The sequence below is a fragment of the Halichoerus grypus genome, chromosome 8, assembly GCF_964656455.1.
Source record: "Halichoerus grypus chromosome 8, mHalGry1.hap1.1, whole genome shotgun sequence".
NCBI lineage: Eukaryota > Metazoa > Chordata > Mammalia > Carnivora > Phocidae > Halichoerus > Halichoerus grypus.
Window position 1 is genome coordinate 88,834,693 of NC_135719.1, and position 5,890 is coordinate 88,840,582.

The 5,890-nt window shown below is 45.1% G+C and overlaps 1 long non-coding RNA gene across 1 annotated transcript; it reads left to right on the top strand.

Annotated features, from left to right (window-relative positions):
- Positions 1-4,474: 4,474 nt before the first annotated feature.
- LOC118535640 (uncharacterized) lies at positions 4,475-5,590 on the top strand. Its single transcript, XR_004917270.2, has 3 exons — positions 4,475-4,918; positions 5,038-5,117; positions 5,316-5,590. It is a non-coding gene; the product is annotated as an uncharacterized LOC118535640 (long non-coding RNA).
- Positions 5,591-5,890: the final 300 nt, after the last annotated feature.

Below are 5,890 nucleotides of genomic sequence, written 5' to 3' on the forward strand. Positions count from 1 at the left end.
AGCTCCCCAGGTGGTCTTAATACGCAGCAAAGTTTGAGAAACAGTGCACCAAGACAGTGGTTTTAAAACATCCATGTTAGAACTACCCTACAGTCCAGCAATTGCACTACCACGTATTTACCCAAAGGATACAAAAATACTGATTCGAAGGGGCACGTGTACCCCGATGTTTATAACAGCATTATCAACAATAGCCAAAGTATGGAGAGAGCTCAAATGTCCATCAACTGGTGAATGGATAAAGAAGATGTGGTATATATATATACAATGGAATATTACTCAGCCATCAAAAGAATGAAATCTTGCCATTTGCGATGATGTGGATGGAGCTAGAGTATATTATGCTAAGCAAAATAAGTCAGAGAAAGACAAATACCATATGATTTCACTCATGTGGAATCTAAGAAACAAAACAGATGGAACATAGGGGGGAAAAAGAGAGATAAAATCAGAAAACAGATTCTTAAATATAGAGAGCAAACTGAGGGTAGCTGGAGGGGAGGTGGGTAGGGGTGGGCTAAATGGCTGATGGGCATTAAGGAGAGCATTTATTGGGATGAGCACTGGGTGTTATATGTAAGCAATGAATCACTAAATTCTATACCTGAAACTAATATTACACTGTATGTTAACTAACTGGAATTTAAATAAAAACTTGAAAAAAGGAAAAAAAAAAGAAAACATTAGCATGTATCAGAATAACATTTGGTGCTTACTAAAAATCAGATTGCTGGGCCCCATCCCCACAGTTTCTGAATCAGAATTTCTGGATGGTGTCTGATAATTGCATTTCTAACAAGTTCAAGTTCCCAGGTGATGCAATGCTGCTGGTCCAGGGACCACACGTTGAGAACCAGTGTCCTAAATGAAAGAAGCCAGGGAGATGGGCCGGAGAGGGAAATATGAGTGAATGCACGAAGATCCAGCTATTTCTTATTCTCAAACTCTGCAGCTGGCTTCAGAGGCCAGGATGCTTCTAAGTTCCAGAGTATGGGTCACTATAGATGCGGCTGTACAGAAAGTCCAAGTGGGATTAAGTTGAGTCCAGGCAGCTGGGACCCCCCAGTGGTTGGATAAGAGTTGGTAACAATATACTGTAATAAAAATTATGTGAATATGGTCTCTCTCTCTCTCAAAAGATCTTATTGTACTGAACTCACTCTTGTGATGATGTGAGATGGTAAAATGCCTACACTGGCATTTGGGTCTGAAACAGAGTCTGCAGGTCTGGATGGGCTCTGACCAGAAATGTGTCACATGTGTAATTTCCTATTTTCTAGTCCTATTAAAAAAACTAGAAAGAGGGGCACTGGGGTGGCTCCGTCAGTTAAGTGGCTGCCTTCGGCTCAGGTCATGATCTCAGGGTCCTGGGATCAAGGCCTGCATCGGGCTCCCTGCTCAGCGGGGAGTCTGGTTCTCCCTCTCCCTCTGCCTGCTGCTTCCCCTGCTTATGCTCTCTCTCTCCCTCTCTCCCTCATTCTGTCTGTCGAATAAATAAATAAAATCTTAAAAAAAAAAAAACTAGAAAGAAACCGTGAGATTGACTTTAACAATATGTATATTGAATCTAATTATCCAAGATCTTACCATTTTAACATATCAACATTAAAAATTATTCATGCGAGAGTTTGCAGTCTTTTTTTTCTGCTAAGCCTTGGAATCCGGTTTTACACCTAGCCTATCTCCGTTCAGACTAGCCACCCTTTTCAGGGGCCGCATGCGCGCAGCGCAGGTCTCGATACACCACGTGCTGGGGCTGTGCGCTCCTGAGGAAGGGCTGATGCACACGGGTCCCCCCTTCCCTCGGCAGCAGGCAGCCCCTCCTTCCTGCCCTTCCGAGAGCCCCTGGAATCTCTTCTCAGGGTCTGACAGTCTTTCCCATGTTCTGCGCCAGCAGCGCTGCCGGAGAGCACAAAAGGTCGAGTGGCCGAATCAAGTCTGCGCGTCTGAGGACAGGATCCGAGAGGTTCTAAGATATAAGCAGAGCCTGGCTCTTTGGGGGAGAGGATGAGGCTTCTGTTGGAGAGAAAATGGGTGTTGAAATTGAGGAAGAGAGTGAAGAGAAAGCTATGGTTGAACAGAGCAGTAGAACCAGGATGGGGTTTTCTTTTGAAGGTGGCAAGCGGGAATGAGCTGGTATTTCTAGTGCTTACCGAAGTTTTTCACAGCACTGTGTCACCCATCCCTGCGCTCTCCCGGCGGCATGCTGCCCTCTCTCCGATTGAAGTCATTAAACACTCAAGTATTGAGCGCCTACTGCATGTGCAAGCCTACTGGTGAGGCAGTCGATTGTAATTATTGAGATCATATGTTTTAGAAAGTCAGGGCTGAGTTCAAATTCCCGTTTTTGCGATACGATCTTAGGCAAGTTATTTAATCTCTACGCCACGGTTTCTTCATTTGCAAAATGGGGAAAATACCACCTATACCACAGAAATATGGTGAGGTCGGTGCCTGGCGTGCGGGCACTCAGTGAATGGTAGCAGCTGGGACTAAGTGAGGTGAGGCAGGTGCCGAGGGTGCGACATTTAAAGATTTTATTTTTTATTTATTTATTTGACAGAGAGAGACACGGAGAGAGAGGGAACACAAGCAGGGGGAGTGGGGGAGGGAGAAGCAGGCTTCCCGCGGAGCAGGGAGCCCGATGTGGGGCTCGATCCCAGGACCCTGGGATCATGACCTGAGCTGAAGGCAGACGCTTAACGACTGAGCCACCCAGGCGCCCCAAGGGTGTGACATTTAAGGAGGCACTTGCACTCGGGGTTGTGCGGGTGGCACCGTGTGGCGCTCTCCCCCCATCCCCATTGTTGCTACTGTACGATTACACTGTGGTAGGTGCCTTGCACACCAGGCTGCATAAAGCCCAGTCCCTTCTCCCAAGGAGTGTCGGGTCCATGAGGGGAGAGAAGATGTATATGCACAGACAAATCGGAGATGAGCTCGATGTCATGATTGCCTTGAGGGAGGAAGGAGAAATCACTTCCACCCGAGGGATTCAGAGACTGTGTCCTGGAAGAATGGATGAGGTATCGGGAAGCAGAGACCGAGGGGGAGGACAGTGGGGAGAGAGAATGGTTTGGTCAAAGCCACAGAGGTGAAGAACTGTGCTCAGGGAGCAGGGAATGGTTGTGATACGAGCGCATGGAGGCAGTTAAAAGGGAAGAGTAAGAGGCTGGTTGCAGGGCTTGAAATACCAGGCTAAGGGGTTTGGATTGTACTTGGTAAAAAATGGAAAGCCACAGACTGCATTCCAGGAAGGAGTAACCAGAGTCATGATGAATACCTTTTCCTTTGGAAACAGAGGGATTTTTGAGAGTCAGACTTGATTGGCATTGCCCTGTCAAAACTGAACACAAGCTCTTGTGCTTTGAGACACATGTAACTTGTAAATCATAGTATCCGTTAGCACCCCTTTCCAACCCCACTCCCCCAAAGTAACCATGGTGACCGGTGTGGTATGTATCCTTCCAGACTTTCCTCTGTTCATAGACAATATAGAGATTGAAAAAAATTGTAACCAAAATGGGATCATATCATATTTACTGTTCTGCTATTTACCTTTTTTATTGTAGAAAACATACATCACATAGAATTTTACCATTTTCACCACTTTTAAGTGTACAGTTGAGTAGCATTAAGTACATTCACATTGTTGGGCAACTATCGCCACCATCCATCTCCAGAACTCTTTTTTATCTTCCCGAACTGAAAAGCTGTACTCATTAAACACTGCCTCACTATCCTCCCCTCCCCCATCCCACCTCTAGTAGCCACCAACTCTACTTTCCATTTTTATGAATCTGACCACCTCAGATAAATGGAATCATACAGGATTTGTCCTTTTGTGACTGGCTTATTTCCACTTAGCGTACTGTCTTCAAGGTTCATCTATGTTATAGGATATGTCAGAATTTCCTTCCTTTTAAAGGCTGAATAATATCCCAATGGGCATATATATATATATATATATATTTGGTTTGTCCATTCATCCATTGATAGACACTTGGGTTGCTTCCACCTTTTGGTGTACTATTAAATAATACATTGTGGACATTTCTCCATGTAAGTCCTTACAGAGCCCTTTGTTCTTCTTAATGGCTGCCTAATACTCCATTATGTGGAAGTGACTAGTCTAGAATCACACAACTAGCTGGTGATATAGTGGGGATTTGAATCCAGTTCTTTTTGACTCCGAAAGCTGAGGGCTTTTCACCACTTCAGGAGACATGAGGGATGCGTACATTTTGAGCCACCACACAGACAGCCTAGCGTTAGGCTGGTATAAAATAATATGAGACAACCTGACTGGGTCCTGAGAAGATTCTGATAAATGAAGAGAGTGCGTGGAGGTCAGGTCTAGCCCTGATTTAGAAGTCCCCACTCTGTCCTCCCACAATGCAGTTATCACCAGTTCTCTGTCAAAGCCGACCTGGGCCTCTCTCAGGGTAGCTCTGGAATGCGGTAGTCCTCCCTTATCCACACAGGGGATACGTTCCAGGCCCCCCAGTGGATGCCTGAAACTGTGGATAGTAGTATCTAAGCACCAAAACTGTATACTATGTTTTTTCTATACATGCATACCTATGATAAAGCTTAATTTATTAATTATGCACAGTAAGAGAGAATCATAAAATAGAACAATTATAACAATATACTGTAATAAAAATTATGTGAATATGGTCTCTCTCTCTCTCAAAAGATCTTATTGTACCGAACTCACTCTTGTGATGATGTGAGATGGTAAAATGCCTACACGATGAGATGAGTGAGGTGAACGAGGTAGGCCTCGTGACATAGCGTTAGGCTACTATTGACCTTCAGCGACAGGAGAAAGTCTACAAGAAGATACTGTTGACCTTCAGAATGAGGATCATCTGCTCCTGGACTGCGGCCAACCACGGATCGCTGCTGACCACGGGTAACTGAAACCTCAGAAAGCAAAACCACGGAGAAGGGGGCATTACTGTAGTAACGAATAGTAGCATCTTGGGGCCAGAAGGGACCTTAGAGTTCATCTGACCCAAATGTTTGTTTCAGGAGAGGAGGAAACTGGCCCCCCCACACGTGAGCTTCCCCTGCCTCCGCCTTGAGGATGTGGCTGCCAGGCAAGCCGTGTGGTAAGAGGCTCCACGCTGTTTCCCATCCCAATTTTATTGTCTCAGTCACCCCGTTGACGCTGGAAACTCATTTTCCCAAGTGCATTATTTTTCTTGTTTATTTCTCTTGTACACATGTGTTCTTCCAGCATCCTGCCTGGCTTTATTAAAAGATATTTATGTTTTCTGATCACTTCTGCTTCCTTCTGTTCCTTCCAGGAATGGAAAATCAATCGGAGTGTCATGAAGAGGATATTCCCTGAAGAAGATTGCTGGTGACAGTGAATTTGTCACCCACCTTACTTTCTTTTACTGAGCAATTGGAATTTCCTCCACAGTGAGTGAGACCCGGTGTTATTACAGTGTCTGAATTCAGGCAGGCCTTTTACAGACAAGCCAAGTTTTCATTCCATTGTCTCGCTGTCATTGGCTCATCTGATCTCCACGCTGGTTAATTAGTTTCAAATCCCTTCATATTGATCTAATAAAATCGGCTTGTTTAATTCATGTCGGGAAATTCTGAGAATGTTTCATTTGGACTCTGATGAGGGGTCTTTCTTTTAGTGTCCTGTCGGAGACCTCCCTTGGGAGAGAGGTTGTCCTCCCTGCAGTCTCTTGAATTTCACAGAGCCAATGCTGAAATGGTGGTGAGAGTCTCCCTGCTGCCAAGTTGGGATGTTTTCACAACAAACACTTTTGCCTGTGAATGGGGGAGTTTTTTAGGTCCTCTCACCAAAGGCACATTAGACTGCTGTCTTTTCCACCTCTGAAGGTTGTCTGAGCTGGTTCTAGGC